Source organism: Erinaceus europaeus, chromosome 12, assembly GCF_950295315.1.
Source record: "Erinaceus europaeus chromosome 12, mEriEur2.1, whole genome shotgun sequence".
Lineage (NCBI taxonomy): Eukaryota > Metazoa > Chordata > Mammalia > Eulipotyphla > Erinaceidae > Erinaceus > Erinaceus europaeus.
In genome coordinates, this window is record NC_080173.1 from 85767467 (window position 1) to 85786270 (window position 18804).

Here is an 18804-nt window from a genome sequence, read left to right on the forward strand (position 1 = left end):
GAGACTGAATCTGGGATTTCAGTCTCCAAGATGAGAGCTTTTAGCATAGCTACCATGCTATCACCTTTTTTGTTGTTGTTGTCATGTTTTGTTTTGTCTCTTAAGGAAAAATTATAGGGGTGGGGGTAGATAGCATAATGGCTATGTAAAGAGAATCTCATGCCTGAGGCTTCATTGTCCCAGGTTTAGTCCTTCATACCACTATAAGCCAGAGCTGAGCAGTACTCTGGTAAAAAATAGAAATTAAATTAAATTAAAACTTAAAAAAAAGAAAAAGAATACGGGGGGGGGCACACGGTGGAACACTGGGTTAAACATATATAGTATGTGTTAAAGAGCGAAATCAAACCACCATCCACTGCAAGGAAGCAAAATATGTTTATTCACGAATTGCAATCTGGGCCGAGATGGTGACTGGTGTCAGTCTACCAAGCTCGACCCTGAACAAAGCTCAAACCATACAATTTATAGGAATTCAGACTACACTCAGGGAGGGGGAACACATCACCTTATCTGCCTATATCCAATCATTTCAAACTTAGCAAAAGCCTGATCCATTCAGAGCAAAGCATGGGCTATTTCTAAACATCACACCAGACCAATAGGTCATTGCCAAAGTGGGGGTCACCACATTTTTTTGTTCTTTATTGGGACCACCGACCATCTGTTTGCAATCTATCAGGTCATCATTTGTCAGGCCATTTTTAACTGTCTGGTAACAGTATTCTGTTGCAGAGGTCATGATGAGTCCTGCTCGCTGCAGGGTCTGTCAAAATAATTGATGGCCTCTCAGGTTCTGTCGAGGGGAAAGGGGCAAGGAATTTTCCACCTCACTGGTCAGGAAGGCAAAAAGCAACTATATTTAAACTATTCTTAAAACTCAAACTTAAAAAGCAACTATAACTATTTTAGAGTTACTGCCTCTAACATTCCCCACTAGTCTTAGCTGGGAATCAAATCCTTGATTCATCTTCTTCTTCTTCTTCTTCTTCTTCTTCTTCTTCTGAGCTATATTGCTCCTCGACATACTGAGACTCCAGGAGCATAACCTTCTCAGTTCTCCTTTTAATCAAGGAGATCAAAGACCTCCATAGACAAGGCCCCAGGGTAAGAAGTAGAAGTAGGGTGATCAGAGGCCCTGCCAGGGAACTAATTAGTGTTTTTAACCAAGAGGGCCAAGAAAATAGATTTGCGAACCAGCTGTCCTCGCTCAGGTCCCTTAGACGGTTATCTCTATCTTCTATTCTTTTCTTGACCTCACTTAAAGTTTTCTTCACCATTCCGGAGTGGTTGGCATAAAAGCAACAGGCCTCATTCAGGGCCACACATAACCCACCCTGTTTCATGAATAACAAATCAAGTCCCCTACGATTTTGCAGGACCACCTCGGCCAACGAAGATAGGGACCCTTCGAGAGATTCAATAGTGCCCTCTAGTGTGGCCATATCTTGATTGATCTGCTGATCTAACTGTACTAGAGTAGTCTCCTTAGCTAGGGCTGCAGCTCCCATTGCCGCTGTCCCTGCTATGGCTGTCCCCACGAGTATAGGAACTACTATCGGGACACGTTTCCGTCTTATTGGTCCGAGGTAGTCTGTTCCTTGCCGTTCAAGGTGAGCCCAACCTTCTTCGCCATGGGAATAGTATACATGGGGCAGGATATGGGCCAAAACACAGAGGTCCTCTTTGGTCATTCCGTAGGGGGTGATGCAGGGGGTCATGCCCGAAGTACAGGCCCACCAAGTCCCCTCAGGGGCTTTGAGGAGGGTCGCCCACTCTTGAGTCTTACTAACTTTAATGGTTAGGTTGCAATTTCCCCTGTACGGGGAGGATTCCAATTTATAGTTGGCTGTGATAATACAAGTTCCTGTTCCCTGGATATCTCCCAGTGTCATGTGGGGCTGTACTCCCCACTTACATTCTGGGCCCTTAGAGTTGCTAGAGGATAGAGCCAGCTTCCTTATGTCTCCCTTCTGGCTACCTATTCCTGCAGAGGCAGCCACACCTATGTAATAAGGAGGCTCAGGGTGTAAACACAGCCAGCAGTTTCTGGTTATGTTAGGGTCAGACTCATTCAAAAGGTAATACATTAATTCTACAGTTTTCACTAGTGGCTTCACCCTGGGATGCAAAGGTTCTGTGTCAGTCAGTTTAGTGTCACTTGGTGCAATGTCAGTCTGATCCCCATTAGTCTCATTCTCTTCACCCATCCGTAGAGAGGGGGAGAGAGTAGGTCGGGGGTCTTCTCCTAAAATGATGGGTCTCAAGGGCCCAATAGGATTCTGAGTCCATGGCAGCATCCGCAGTTGAATAGTGAATAATGTCCCAAAGTCCTTTTCAGAAAAAGGAATCTTAATGCCCCACATTCTCCCTCTCATCCATGAATCAGTCTCATTCCAAGTTTTGACCGTCACCTCCACAGGGTTACAGTCTCCAATATAGCAAGTACCTGGTTCGGTCGGGCCACCTGGTCGAATCACTCTTGTGACTTTCAGGTGCTTATCACCATCCCTCCCTGGAGATGCTGTCAGACATTCCCCCCACAACCCACAGAAAAAATATGGTTCTCCTCTGCAGTTGGTGGGGCTGTCTTCTTTGGGACATACATAATAGGGTCTGTCCCAAAGGCGAGCCTCCAGGTCAATGGAGCCACACCCCCCATCTATAGTAGTCCCTCCGGTTGCAGTCTGGCCGGCATAGATTACCCTGGTCCAGTTGGCATCAAATAGATCACACAGATCAAGAGTGAATATAGGCTGCCCGGCAGTTAGTTGATTGGCGACCATCTTTCCCTCTTTGTTTTTCAGCTCCCATACATACAGAGAGGACACTCGGGGGTGGGAGGCATGTGAGCTTGGGCAGTGGCAGAGGTAAAACAGAAGTGCACCAGGCAAAACACACACACAAGTTAGCAGGAGACCAAGCGGACCTTCATTGGGTCTGGGGTGGCTACGGCACACCATTTCCTCAGATTCTCTATTTCCGGGGGGTCCACCACAAATTTCTTCAGGCGAGTATGATGAATCCAGTGTCGTTTCCCGGCAACCTTAGCAGCAGTTGGCGTACTCAGAATCACGGTGTATGGTCCTTCCCACCGGGCTTCGAGATGGTCAGGATGCAGCTTCTTCACCAGTACGGAATCACCAGGCTCGAACAAGGGGACTTGGCCTCGGCTTTCCTCCCTCCGGGTCCCAGGCTTTTCGTCCCGGACGGCGGCTCTGGCTTTTCCTCGCACCACCTGCAAGGCCTGTAGGGACTTGAGGAGTCTGCCCCGTGACACTTCGGCCAATTTTTCAGTCTCAACCCGGGGCACCAAGGTTGGCAGTTTACCATACACAATCTCAAATGGAGTAAATCCAGACACGTATGGGGTATTCCTGCTTTTAAGCAAAGCAAAGGGTAAAAGGGAAATCCAGTCCCCGCCAGTCTCTATTTTTAACTTGGTTAAGCTTTCCTTAATAGTCCTATTCATTCTTTCTACTTGCCCCGAACTCTGGGGGCGGTAAATGCAATGTAATTTCCATTTAATTTTTAAAATTTCTGCCAATTGTTGGGTGACCTTGGCAATGAATGCCGGGCCATTATCCGACCCCAGTGAATAAGGGAGCCCAAACCTGGGGATAATTTCAAAGACCAGTTGTTTCACTACTACCTGGGAAGTCTCTTTCTTAGTGGGGAAGGCTTCAGTCCACCCTGAAAAGGTATCTACCATGACTAAGAGATACTTATATCCTCCTTGAGCCACAGGCATCTCAGTGAAGTCCAATTCCCAGTGTTCTCCAGGTTCCCCCCCCGCCACCTGGTTCCTGGTCCTTTCACTTGTACTGGGTTAGCGTTGACTCTGGCACACGTTGCACAGCGACCTGCCACACTCTGGGAGATCCTGTGCAAACCAATTATCAAATAAAATTTACTGATCAGTTCAGCTAATTTGTTTCCCCCAAAATGGGTACCTTGGTGCGTTTGAGAGACCACCTGTCTTCCCAGTGGCTGGGGTAATAGAATCCTATCATCCGGGAGGACGATCCATCCTTCCTCATTTAATCTCCCCCCCAGTCTCCGGCTCATCTCCTCTTCCTGTTTCGAGTACACTGGTTTCTGTCCTTTTGTCACTTCTCCTGGTATAGGGGTAGCCACCACCAGTTGGGCCGTGGTCCCCACTAGTCTTTGGGCCGCTTCCCTAGCTGTCTGGTCTGCCAACCGATTGCCTCGCGAGACTTCTGAGTCATCCTTCTGGTGTCCCTTACAGTGGATGACAGCAACCCTCTCTGGCCCCCAAACAGCTGCTAGCAGGGCCAGTATCTCCTGAGCATGCTTGATAGCTTTTCCCCCAGCCGTCAGCAGTCCTCTCTCTTGATATAGTGCCCCATGGACATGGACGGTGGCAAAAGCATACCTGCTGTCGGTGTACACATTTATCTTTTTCCCTGCTCCCCACTTGAGTGCTTGAATGAGTGCTATCAGCTCCGCCTTTTGGGCTGATGTCCCTTGTGGCAAGGATGCAGCCCACAAGACCTCCCGGCTGGTGACCACCGCGGCACCTGCATACCGTACGCCGTCTTCCACAAAGCTGCTCCCATCCGTGTAGAGGGTTTCCTGTGCGTCTGGTAGCGGGACGTCCGTCAGGTCAGCTCTCAATGAGGTCAGGGCTTCCAAGATTTCTCCAGTCATGGGTGGCGTCTTCCTCTGGGTTGGGGAGCAAGGTAGCTGGATTTAAGGCTGCAGTCTGTTTGAAAGTAATGCGGGGTGGGTCCAACAACAGTACCTGATAATGGGTGACCCGAGAATTGGTCATCCATCGGTCCGGAGGGGAGCGAAGTAAGCTGGCAAGATTGTGGGCTGTGGTGATTTCTAGGGTCTGCCCAAAAGTTAGTTTGGTAGTCTCTTTCACCAGTAGGGCGGCTGCTGCCACTGTCCTCAGACATCCAGGCCATCCGGCCGCTACTGGGTCCAGTCGTTTAGACAGGTAGGCGACAGGCTTCTTCCAGGGCCCCAGGGTTTGAGTGAGTACTCCCTTAGCCACACCAGCACTTTCTGCTACAAACAGCTGGAACGGTTTGTTCAGGTCTGGGAGACCTAGAGCTGGGGCACTTACCAGGGACTCCTTCAGTGCCTGGAAAGCCCTTTCCTCCATCTCAGTCCATTTCAAAGGAGTGTCGCCCCCTCCAGTGGCGGTGTAGAGGGGCTTTGCTAGTTCAGCGAACCCTGGGATCCATAGCCTACAGTAGCCTACCGCTCCCAGGAATTCCCGGACCTGTCTCTTGGTAGTGGGGGTCGGGATCTTTAGGATAGCCTGGACTCTTCCCTCAGACAGGGCCCTTCGTCCTTCTTTAATTTGGTAGCCCAGGTAGGTTACTTCTTGGGTACACAGCTGAACCTTTTTGGCCGATACCCGGTACCCCAAGTTCCCCAGTACCTCGAGTAGGTCTCTGGTTGCCATTTCGCAATCCTCTCGAGATAAGGCAGCGATCAGCAGATCGTCCACATATTGTAGGAGGCTGCACTCAGGGTGCTCACTTCGGAAGGTCAGTAGGTCCTTGCTTAGGGCTTCATCAAACAAGGTCGGAGAGTTTTTAAAACCTTGGGGAAGTCGGGTCCAAGTTAGTTGTCCTGACTCACCTTCCTCGGGGTCTGTCCATTCAAAGGCAAAGATAGGTTGGCTCTGTGGGGCCAAGGGGAGGCTGAAAAAGGCATCTTTCAAATCTAGGACGCTATACCAGGTTCGATCAGGCGACAGTAGACTGAGGAGAGTATAAGGGTTGGGAACTGTGGGATGAATGGTCTCTACCCTCTTATTTACCTCTCGCAGATCTTGCACTGGTCTGAAGTCATTCGTTCCAGGCTTTCGGACCGGGAGAAGGGGTGTATTCCAGGCTGACTTGCAGGGCACCAAGATACCAGCCTCTTTTAGGCGTCTAATATGGTTCCTGATACCATGCTGGGCTTCCCGACTCATGGGATACTGCCGGACTCGGACTGGGGTGGCAGTGCTGACCAATTGGACTATTATGGGGGTCACATGTTTAGCCAACCCTGGGGGGTTGGTCTCGGCCCAAACTCTTGGAATCTCCCGCTTCCACCTTGTTAATAAGTCCGGGTTGCCTACATTCTGTGGTGCTTCATAGAGACGATATTCCTCCCTTACCGGCATGGTGAGCAAAATTCGGCCACCTGCTTGTACTATTGGTCCTTCATTTGTCTCAAAGGAAATGGTGGCCTGTAGCTTATGAAGGAGATCCCTACCTAATAGTGGCTCAGGGCACTCGGGTATCACCAGGAAAGAGTGAGTAATAGTCTTCAGGCCAGGGCCAGCGACTCTTCCTATGGACTTTGGATAACTCCTTGCTTCCCCAGTGGCTCCTATAATCTTAACCTTATCTCTTCCGGTGGGTCCAATTGGTTGTTGAAGTACTGAGTGGGTGGCCCCGGTATCCACCAAAAAATTAATTACTTTCCCCCCTACCGCGAGTTTTACCCTAGGCTCCCGGGGGCTGGAGGAGCCCTGACTTCCTCAATCTAAAACTAAGAGGGGGGCTTCCTTCCCCATTCTCTTTCCTTCCTCTTCTTTTCTTTTTGGACATTCTTTCCTCCAGTGCCCTTCTTCCTTGCATAGGGCACACTGAGTCTTTCTCAGTCCTCTCAGGGGTTTATCTTTTCCCTTCATCTGCCCTTTTTCTCTCACATACCTCCCTCTTTCCTCTCTATTTCCTATTTCCCTAGCCAAAAGGACCTGTGCCATCTTCTTATTCAGTTCCAGAGTGGCTTTCGCGGGGTCCTCTCTATTATCAAAAACCTTCTGTGCTACAGCCAACAGCTCCGAGAGAGATTTCCCCTCAAAACCCTCTAACTTCTGCAACTTCTTCCTAATATCTGGGGCGGATTGGGCCACAAACTGGAGGGCGACTGCCTGCACATTCTCAGGGGCTTTGGGATCTATGGGCGTCCAGGTTCGATATACCTGGTACAACCTCTCCAAGAAGGCAGTCGGACTCTCGTCTGCACCCTGCTTACACTCGGTCACCTTAGACAGATTGGTGGGTTTCCGACCCGCAGCCCGGATACCCCTTAATAGAGTCTGGCGGTACCTGGTGAGGGCCTCATACCCGGTGCTTGTGTTGGGGTCCCACTTAGGTCGGGATTGGGGGAACACCTCCTCCACCACGTCCTGGTCAGTGGGAGGCTCTCCCTTTTTATCCCGGACCTGCTTCTTTCCCTCGATTTTAATTCTCTCCCTTTCTTCTAGAGTGAATAGGGTACTCAGCAGCTGCTGACAATCATCCCAAGTAGGTTGATGAGTGTAAAAAACTGACTCAAGTAGAGTTGCCACCCCTTCTGGGTCTACAGAGAAAGGAGGGTTTTGATTCTTCCAATTATACAAGTCAGAAGTGCTAAACGGGACATAAGTTCGGAGGGGCCGTCCTGACATATCTAATTCCCCCACCTCCCGTAAAGGAAAAGTCCCGACTGGTGTGGACTCTGACCCAAACATAGTTCCTGCTCTGGTATGAGGTGGGCTCAGGACTCCTGATGGCAACCCAGAAGTGGAATCGGGTTCAGGAGTGGTAGCCCCTGAAGTGCCAGCATACGGTGGAGGGTTCTCATCCCTCCTCTTTTTCAGTCGTATGGGGGATTCGGGCTTAGTGGGGAGGACAGGAGGAGCTGTAGGCCTCCTAGGGAATCTATCCCCCTTCGTGCCCTTGATCACCAACACTCTCGACCTGCTTTTGACCTTCTTTTTTCCTTTGGAGTCGCCCTGACACTCCCGCAGATACCTTGGTTTATCATTAGCAATACTCATCCAGATCTCAATATATGGCATTTGGTCAGGGTGCCCGGGATTCCCAAAGATCACATCGTGCACTGCCGTGCACTTTCCCAGGTCGAGACTTCCCGTCTCAGGCCAGCCAACCTCAAAGGCTGGCCATTCCCTTTCACAGAACTTCCTCAGTGTGAAGGCGTCCACCTGGGCTCCAAACCCAGCAGCTCTCCTGGAAAAATCTGAAAAATTTTTAGTCAAGCATTCAAGGGGGGTTAGCGAGCTGGTTTTGGACTGACTCTGTCCCATCTCCTCGTCAAAGTGGAAAAGAAGGGAGACAAACACTGCAACAAGAATCACAGCAATTAGACCAAAGATTCCTCTCACTCTTCCTTGTACTTGCTGGCCAGCACACCATACACTCTCACACGTTCTGTCACTCTCAACCGTTTTTCCTGCTAACCCAAAGGGTGTCCACCTGGGACTTTCTCCCTTAACTAGACTGCGTGGAGCTTCTATAAATGAGGACTCCAGTTTTCCTACCCAAGAGTTCCTTATTATTATTTTTTTGAAGCCTATTGGTGTCTGGACACAGAAAGACAGCTGACACAGAAAGAGACAAACAGTGGGTGTTGGAAAAAGAACTGACATCCGATGGATGCCAGACAATCAACTATGCTGGCCTGGCCGGGCCCCTCGCGGGACCTTAAGGAGTCTTAGCTTAGGAGTAGCCGTATAAACCCCGGCCTCGGTCTCAGCAGGCTGAGAATCTCCACTTAGCTGAAACGACTCCACGGACACGCAGGTTGGAGCCCAATCAAGCCCCGTAGTCTTTCGACCGTGAGGCATGCAACAGGCACACTAGCATTCACATCAAACCATTCATCCAGTCAAGGGAGGGCGATTACCTTTCCGGCCATCGCTACTAAGGCATCACAGGTTAGGCCTTCAGGAGTCACCGGAGAGTAGCTCCGGCCAGACCCGTCAGTTGCACTAACAAGGTCAACCTTTTCGCGAATCGCCAAAGAGGAGAGAAGACAGACACAACAAATGGCCACAAAAGACAGAACTAATATCCTGGGCTGTCGGACCCTATTTCAGATCCTTAGGGTGTGGACCCTGTTTCAGATCCAGTTATCACCCAACCCTGGGCTGTCGGACCCTGTTTCAGATCCTTAGGGTGCGGACCCTGTTTCAGATCCAGTTATCACCCAACCCAAGCAGCCTGGAAGTCGTCACTTCCCAGCACTGCAGTCTGGGATTTCAATGCGGCGTCCCGCAATCCACAGACCCAGGCCCCGCGGGGACACACAAGCACACAAATGAAACGGTACCGTGCACAAAAATCAGGCCTGACTTACCGGCGCCGGGCAAAAGCTTCCAAGGTTTTTCCTAGGATCCGGACCCAGGATGGGGTGTCCTCAGGAGCCTCCGTCTGAGGATATCTCGCTGGGGCCTCCAAATGTTAAAGAGCGAAATCAAACCACCATCCACTGCAAGGAAGCAAAATATGTTTATTCACGAATTGCAATCCGGGCCGAGATGGTGACTGGTGTCAGTCTACCAAGCTCGACCCTGAACAAAGCTCAAACCATACAATTTATAGGAATTCAGACTACACTCAGGGAGGGGGAACACATCACCTTATCTGCCTATATCCAATCATTTCAAACTTAGCAAAAGCCTGATCCATTCAGAGCAAAGCATGGGCTATTTCTAAACATCACACCAGACCAATAGGTCATTGCCAAAGTGGGGGTCACCACATTTTTTTGTTCTTTATTGGGACCACCGACCATCTGTTTGCAATCTATCAGGTCATCATTTGTCAGGCCATTTTTAACTGTCTGGTAATAGTATTCTGTTGCAGAGGTCATGATGAGTCCTGCTCGCTGCAGGGTCTGTCAAAATAATTGATGGCCTCTCAGGTTCTGTCGAGGGGAAAGGGGCAAGGAATTTTCCACCTCACTGGTCAGGAAGGCAAAAAGCAACTATATTTAAACTATTCTTAAAACTCAAACTTAAAAAGCAACTATAACTATTTTAGAGTTACTGCCTCTAACAGTATGAAGTGCAAGGACCTGCACAAGGATCCCAGTTCAAGCTATGCAGGTGTCTATCTGTCTTTCTATTCCCCCTCTTCTCTCAATTTCTCTTTGTTCTGTCAATTAGAAAGAAAAAAAGAGAGAGAGAGAGTCAGGCGGTAGCGCAGCGGGTTAAGCGCACGTGGCGCAAAGTGCAAGGACTGGTATAAGGATCCCGGTTCGAGCCCCCAGCTCCCCACCTGCAGGGGAGTCGCTTCACAGGCAGTGAAGCAGGTCTGCAGGTGTCTATCTTTCTCTCCCTCTCTGTCTTCCCCTCCTCTCTCCATTTCTCTCTGTCCTATCTAACGACAACATCAGTAACAACAACAATAAAAGACAACAAGGGCAACAAAAGGGAAAATAAATAAATATTTTTTTAAATAAAGAAAAAAAACGGTAAAAATAGCCACTGGGAGCAGTGGATTCATTGTGCAGGCACTGAGCCCCAGTGATAACCCTGGTGGCAAAAAAAAAAAAAAAGAGAGAGACACCTTCAGACCTGTTTCATCACTCATGAAGTGTCCCCCATGCAGGTGGAGAGGAAGGGCTCAAACCTGGGTCCTTGAACAAGGTAACTTAACCGGGTGCACCACTACCTGACTCCACCCCCATGCCCATTTTTATGTACCTTTTATTGGGGGTGGATAACCAAGTACATTCTTGGGGGAAATAAAGAAATGGGGTAATGATTGTAGGGGGCAGAAATCAGTCATTTCAATTGTTGTCCACAAGTTCAGAAGTCTTGTAAGTCATCCCATGGGACAAGCAAACATGCACCCCCCAAAAAAATAGTTAAAGGGGTAAGAATTTGTGCTAAACTATAAGGAAAGAGAGGTGAGCTAGTGTTCAGTAAACATTATCAACAAAGAGCAATGGAGTAGGACCCTGCGGCTGCCCTTTTCCTTTAAAACTGATTTTACAATTTATTTATGAGAAAGAAATAGGAGAGAGAGAGAGAGAGAGAGAGAGAGAGGAAATCAGTGCATCACTCTGTTACATGAGATGCCAGGGACTGACTGAAGACCTCACGCTTGAGACTTCAAGGCTTTATCCACTGCACCACCTCCCAGGCCAGTCCTTTTTCTGATGTTCTGAAAAATACGTCATTTCCCACGTATTCTCTATGTGTTAAAGATGATGGAGGGGCTGGCGGTAGCACAGCAGGTTAAGTGCACATAGTACGAAGTGCAAGGACCTGTGCAAGGATCCAGGTTTAAGCCTCCAGCTCCTCACCTGCGGGGGGGGGGGGGGGAGTCGCTTCACAAGTGGTAAAGCAAGCCTTTCCCCCTCTCTATCTTCCCCTCCTCTCTCAATTTCTCTCTGTCCTATCCAATAAAAAATGGTCACGGGCTGGGTGGTGGCGCACTTGGTTGAGCGCACACATTACAATGCACAAGGACCAGGGTTCAAGCCCCCAGTCCCCACCTGCAGGGAGGAAGCTTCACAAGTGGTGAAACAGGGCTGCAGGTGTCTCTCTGTCTCTTTTCCTCTCTATCTTTCCCTCCCCTCTCAATTTCTGTTTCTATTTTAATTATATATATATATATATATATATATATATATATATATATATATATATATTTTTTTTTTTTTTAAGGTAGCCAGGAGCAGTGCAGGCACCGAGCTCCAGGGATTAACCTTGTGGCAAAAAAAAAAAAAAAAAGATGATGGGGGGCCGGGCAGTAGCGCAGCGGGTTTAACTGCACATGGTGCAAAGCTCAAGGACCGGCTTAAATATCCGGGTTCAAGCTCCCAGCTTCCCACCTGTAAGGGGGTCGCCTCACAAGCGGTGAAGCAGGTCTTCAGGTGTCTATCTTTCTCTCCCCCATCTCTCTTCCTGTCCTCTCTCCATTTCTCTCTGTCCTATCCAACAACAATGACAGCAATAACAAACAACAACAACAAGGACAACAAAAGGGGGAAAAAATGGCCTCCTGGAGCTGTGGATTCCTAGTGCAGGCACTGAGCCCCAGTGATAACCCTGGAGAAAAAAAAATAAGAAAGAAAGAAATGAAATGAAATGTTACAAGGCACAACCAAAACGGAACGATGGAAAACATTTTATTTTAAAATCTCCATCTAAATGTTTTCAGTCTCCAGCTAAAATTTCAGGCTCAGATACAGTTAGGAGCCTCTTTTGGTGAACACTGATTTGAGCATCAGGTCACATTTTAAGGCAACCAGGCATCCTCCAGAATGTTTAGAAAAGCCAGTGTTTAGCTAAGGCACATAGAACACTAAGCAATTACACCACTTCTTCATGATTCTTTTTTTTTTTTTTTTTTTTGCCTCCAGGGTTATTGCTGGGACTCAGTGCCTGCACTACAAATCCACTGCTCTAGGAGGCTAGAGAGCTAAGAGAGCCGGGGCTTGAACTGGGATCCTTACTCCAGTCCTTGCACTTTGCGCCATGGGCACTTAACCCGCTGCGCTACCACCTGGTCCCCAACATTTCACTTCTTGATGATGATACAAATTATCTCCTGCTTTCCATTCCTAAACTACTTGTATCTACCCCAGGAATAGGAAAAGAGTTTTAGCAACCTAAATACCAGCCAACGTTTTTCAGTTTCCTTTCTTTTTCTTTACAGGGGTGGGGGGTTAATGGTTCACAGTCAGGTTTTTCAGTTTCATATCCATCATACTGTTATCAAACAGCTGTTTCGGGACTTCCCATTAATTTACCAAAAGGCATGGGGTTGGTGCAAGAAAAAGGTCAGTTCAGGTGCTAGCGGAACAGGAGAAGATGGCAGACTGGTGTCTCAGGAAGCCATCTTACTCAGACTGGGGTTCATGGTTCACAAAGGACACTGCACTGAAGCAAGTTTTGGTGCTACGGTCTCTCTCGCTCGCACTACCTCTTTCTTTATCTAGAACAAAAACAAAGAACAGTGGGTCAATGGGGGAGATGGAATCCAGTCCCACAGCTTTAGTATCTACCAAGATCTAATAAAAACTGTTCCACTTGACTGCCCAGGATCTGATCCTCATGTCTATGGAATTTCCTGTTCTCTGTATATTGGTAGGAAGTAGAGCTTCCTACCTTCCTTAGAGGTCCCAGAATTGGAGGCTCACTTTCCCAGCATCCTTTGCAACAGATGGGGAAAACTTGACCCAGTCTGAGGCAGATAGGTCAATAACCCTCTCAGCCTTTTGTATGAAGGCTTATGTGGCAAAGAGCAAAACAAGAAAAACATTCATCCTAGAGCCAGCAGCAGCTTCCAGTGTCCAGGACCAGTCGTGCTGGCCATCCTGGCTGTGTGTCCATGTCCTGAAAGGCCTCTGGCAGGCATGTCCTCACCAGACCACATCTGCAGTCAACTTTGGCCCCTGTCCATGCTGCAGTTTCCTTGACACAGCTTGTTTCCTGAGCGTGGTCATCCAGTCTTCCAGCCTTCCTGGTGATGCAGAGAGATTCTTATGGCTATGCAGTAATTCTTTCTGTTTAAAAATGCCAGCAGAGGTTTTTACTGCTTTCAACTAAAAACTCTGACATTTTAGTTATAGGGAAGTCTTAAGGAAGAGGTAGAGATCTTAAATCTTGCTCATCTGGGGACAACGCATCAATTACAGGCCCAGCCTCTGTCCTCTGACAGGCCCAAAGGTGCTGGGGACAGGGGACAAGAATGCCCTTCCTACAGTAGAGGACCCAAACCAATGGTACTTCACCTCCTAACCTGTAATTTCTCTTCTCAGACCTCCACAATCAGAGACTCTGAGGAAGGGCCTGGAAGCTGATGCTCTTACAAGTCCCCTGGTGATTCAGATGCTCTCTAAACTTTGCACCAGTGCCCCAAGAAGGAGTGATGGGGCTGGAGTGGTAGCACAGTGGCTATACAAAAGACTTCCATGCCTGAGTATCTGAGGTCCCAGGTTCAATCTTCAATACTGCCATAAACCAGAGTTAAGAACTCTGGTATCCTTCCCCCTCCAAAAATAACAACAACAACAGAAAACTACAAGCAATGGATTAAGAAGCTAGTATGGGGGACTAGGTGGTGGCTCATGGGGTAAGACATACCTGTTACTATGAGCAAAGACCCAGGCTCAAGGACTTGCCCTCTACCTGGAGTGAGAAGACTTAATGAGCAGTAAGGCAGTGCTACAGGTGTCTCTCTCTCCCTCTCTGTCTGCACTCTCCTCTCGATTTCTCTGTCTCTTTGCTAAACAAACAAACAAATAAAATATTAAAAAGAAGCATCTCCAGGCAGACAACAGAAACTCAGTTAAAATCCTTGACTAATTTGCTTTACCTCTGAGTCTAGAGTGCTTCATCTACAAAGTGGAGGTCAGAGGGCCAGTGAAAGAGCTCACTTAGATAGTGAGCCACTTTGCCATATGCAAGACTCAGGTTAGAGCCTGGCTCCCATCGCATTGAAGGAAGCTTTGGTGTTGTCGGTCTCTCTCTCTCTCTCTCTCTCTCTCTCTCTACCTCTCTGTCTCTACAAAAGAGAGGGTGGGGGGCCCGGGAGGTGGCCAGTGGATAAAGCATTGGACTTTCAAGCATGAGATCCTGAGTTCAATCCCAGGCAGTGCATATACCAGAGCGATGTCTGGTTCTTTACCTCTCTCTCTTCCTACCCTTCTCATAAATAAATAAATAAAATCTTTAAAAACAATAATAACAAAAAAGAGAGATCATAATATCACCACAGTGGTCATTGTGAGGATAAACTAAATAACACTGTGCACCTAGTGTGCCAAGCTGGTGCCTGGTACGCAGCAGCAACATACAAGCCCTCCTACTAGAACTGGCAGTTGTTTGTCCTCTTAGACGACAGCTGTGGAATTTGGGCAAAGCCCCTAGTTTCTGTGTCTTGTTTTTCTTTTCTGTAACATGCTAATAACTACCATCACTTCCCAGGCTTATTTGGAAATTTCAGGGAGATAAGACATACCAGCAGCATTTTTTCCCCCTAAGAGAAGGCATGAGATTATGAAAACATGAAGTAAAACTCAAAAGCTCAGAACTATTCTGCCAGGACATCAATTTAGAATGACATGGTTCATCTTGAATTCAGGTTCTCTTGTGGGTTTCTTATTCAGCAGACTCAGGCTTCTGTGCAGATGGGAGGAGTTCTTGGTTTAGGGATCTAGTGCTGTCCTGGAGAAGCAACAAGAACAATGGACACTTCTTTCTAAAATGCTTTGGGTTTTTTTTCCCCCTCTCTTCCTGAAATACTTTACTATGTGCGCTTAAACCGGTGTGCTACCACCTGCCCCTACCAAAATATTTTAAGAAACATATACACTATCAAGAGAAGACTGTGCATTTATTTATTTAGTTAGTTCTCTTTGTGCACTATTCCTGGTGTACTTTGTTTTAGAGATTGCTTTGTTTATTTACGTACTGAGAGGTCTGGATGCCTGCTTCTGTGTATGCTGCACATTCACACTGTCTGCTAGAGATTGAACTCAGAACCTGTTTTATTTATGGGCCAATAAATTTATTTATGCAATAAGTAAAGATAATTAAAAAGAGACACTGAGTTACAACTGTAGCAATGAATATGTATATGGAGAGAGAGTTAGAGAGATAGAATAAAAGAGAGAGAGATAGAGAAAGAGAGAGAGAGTCCTAATCCCCAATATGATACAAAGGTGGGGTTTTGGGAAAGCGTCTAAGTACTAAGGAAAGCATCCTCATGAGTGGAGTTAGTGCCCTTATAAAAGAGAATAGTCACTTAGAATAGTCACTCACTAAATATTGAGTGTGCTGTTGTCCTGATCTTGCATTTCTCAGTCTCCAGGACTGTGATAAATATATTTATACTGTTTATAAACCTCCTGACCATGATATTTGGTTGTAGTATCCCAGTGAAACATCATCTGCTTATATCAACCAATAGTTGTTGATACTGTCTTTATGCCTATAAAGCAAAGTTTTAAATTCCTTAGATTTCCTTAAAACTTCTTCAAAATATTTTTTTTTGTAAATGTGATACAGTCGTAACAATTTTAAAGTGACTAGAAGGGACAGTTGTATTTGCTTTACAATAAAGCAATCATTGGGGGGAAAAATAAAAAAATAAAAAATAAAAAGAGAAACTGATTTTTAAATTATTTGTTTGTTTTATTTTTTTACTTTTTTATTATTTATTTTCCCTTTTGTTGCCCTTTTTATTGTTGTTGTAGTTATTATTGCTGTTATTTATGTCGTTGTTGGATAGGACAAAGAGAAATGGAGAGAGGAGGGAAGACAGAGAGGAGGAGAGAAAGATAGACACCTGCAGACCTGCTTCACCGCCTGTGAAGCGACTCCCCTGCAGGTGGGGAGCCGGGGGACTCAAACTGGGATCCTCATGCGGGTCCTTGTGCTTTTCACGCTTATTGCACGCTTAACCCGCTGCACTACCGCCTGGCCCACTTAATTGTTTTTTTTTAAAGACTTTAAAAATATTTATTTTGACAGGACAATGAGAAATTGAGAGGGGAGAGGGAGACAAGGAGACAGAAAGAAAGACACCTGGGGCCCACAGGTTCACTGTTCCTGAAGCTCCCTGTGCAGGTTGGTACTGTCGACTTGAGCCTGGGTCCTTCCACACTGTGATGTGTGCACTTGACCAGGTGTGCCACCACCGGTCCCCCTTTCTTATTTCAGTTAGAAAGAGACAAAGAGGGAGTCGGGCTTTAGCGCAGCGGGTTATGCGCAGGTGGCACAGAGCGCAAGGACCGGACTAATAATCTAGCCCCCGGCTCCCCACCTGCAGGGGAGTCGCTTCACAGGCGATGAAACAGCTCTGCAGGTGTCTGTCTTTCTCTCCCCCTCTCTGTCTTCCCCTCCTCTCTCCATTTCTCTCTGTCCTATCCAACAACAATGACACCAATTACTACAACAATAAAACAACAAGGGCAACAAAATATAATAAATAAATAAACAAATAAACAAATAAATTAGTTAATTAAAAGAAAGCAGCACAAGGACTGGAGAAGGATCCTGGTTGGAGCCCCTGGCTCCCCACCTGCAGGGGAGTCGCTTCACAGGCGGTGAAGCAGGTCTGCAGGTGTCTGTCTTTCTCTCCCCCTCTCTGTCTTCCCCTCTTCTCTCCATCTCTCTCTGTCCTATCCAACAATGATGACATCAGCAACAACAACAATAACTACAACAATAAAACAAAAAGGGCAACAAAAGGGAATAAATAAATATAAAAAATAAAAAGAAAGAGACAAAGAGGGAGGGAGGGAGAGAGAGAGAAAGAGGCGAGACCCCATAGCAGAGCTTCACCTCTCATGGAGCCTCCCTTTTGTGCTATGCAAGGTTTAAAAGTATTCAGAATAATTCCCCCCAAACAAACAAACACCCAGGGAAACAGCTCAACTGCTAGAGTGTCAAGCTTGAAAGCCTGAGGCACCCACTGTCACATATACCTGAGTGGTGTGATCCTCTGACCTCTCTCTCTCTCTTTTACTTAATATTTCATTTATTTATTTATCTATTGGATAGAGACAACGGGAAATTGAGGGGAGAGGGAGAGATAAGGAAAGAGACAGAGAGACACACTTGCAGCCCTGTTTCACTGCTTGCAAAGCTTCCCCTCTGCAGGTGGGGGTCAGGGACTTGAACCCAGGTCCTTGAGTATGGTAATACGCAATCTTCCAGGTGTGCCACTGCCCAGCCCCTTCTCTTTACCTCTCTCTTCTTTGTTTTGTTTTGTTTTTTAAGATTTTTAAAATTTATTTATTTATGAGAAAGAGGAGGAAAGAAAGGACCAGATATTGCTCTGGTACACATGCTGCTGGGAATTGAACTTAGGACCTCATGCTTGGGAGTCCAGTGCCTTATCCACTAAGCCACCTCTCTTTATCTCTCTTTCACATGAAAGTCTGTCTCTCATATGTAACAGATAAAATAAAATGCCATAAAAACAAACAACACGGCCCAGTGGTAGTATACCTGGTAGAGTGTACACAATACCATGTGTGAGAACCATGGTTCAAGTCCCCAGTCTCCACCTGCAGGAGGAAGATTCATGAACCGTGAGAAGTGCTCAAGTGTCTCTACCTTTCTGTGTGTGTGTGTGTGTCTCACCCCTATCAAAAAAGAAAGAAAAAAAGGGGGGAATGGCCACTAGGAACAGCAGAGCTGTGTAGGTACTGAACCCCAGTGATAACCCTGGTGGCAAACTAATACTAGTAATATTAAAAATAAGGGACCGGGCAGTAGCACAGTGGGTTAAGTGCACATGGCGCAAAGCACAAGGACCGGCATAAGGATTCCAGTTAGAGCCCCCAGCTGCCCACCTGCAAGGGAGTCGCTTCACAGGCGGTGAAGCAGGTCTGCAGGTGTCTGTCTTTCTCTCCTCCTCTCTGTCTTCCCCTCCTCTCTCCATTTCTCTCTGTCCTATCCAACAACGACAACAACAATAATAACTACAACAATAAAACAACAAGGGCAACAAAAGGGAATAAATAAATAAAATAAATATTTTTAAAAAATACTGTTGGGGAGTCGGGCGGTAGTGCAACGGGCTGAGCTCATGTGGTGCAAAGCGCAAGGACCAACATAAGGATCCCGGTTCGAGCCCCCGGCTCCTCACCTGCAGGGGAGTCACTTCACAGGTGGTGAAGCAGGTGTGCAGGTGTGCAGGTGTCTCTCTTTCTCTCCCCCTCTTTGTCTTCCCCTCCTCTCTCCATTTCTCTCTGTCCTATCAAACAACAACAACATCAATAATAATAACTACAGCAATAAAACAAAGGCAATAAAAAGCAAATAAATAAATATTTAAAAAAATACTTTTGGTTGGGCCTGTGTGGTGACACACCTGGTTAAGTGCATGTATTACCATTCACAAGGACCTAGGTTCAAACCCCTAGTCCCCACCTACAGGGGGAAGCAGTGCTGCAGGTGTCTCTTTTTCTCCCTGTCTTTATCTCCCTTTCCCTCTTAATTTCTCTCTGTTCTATCAGATAAAATAAATAAGTATAATTAAATATACACACACATATAATATTCTTAGCCTGAGT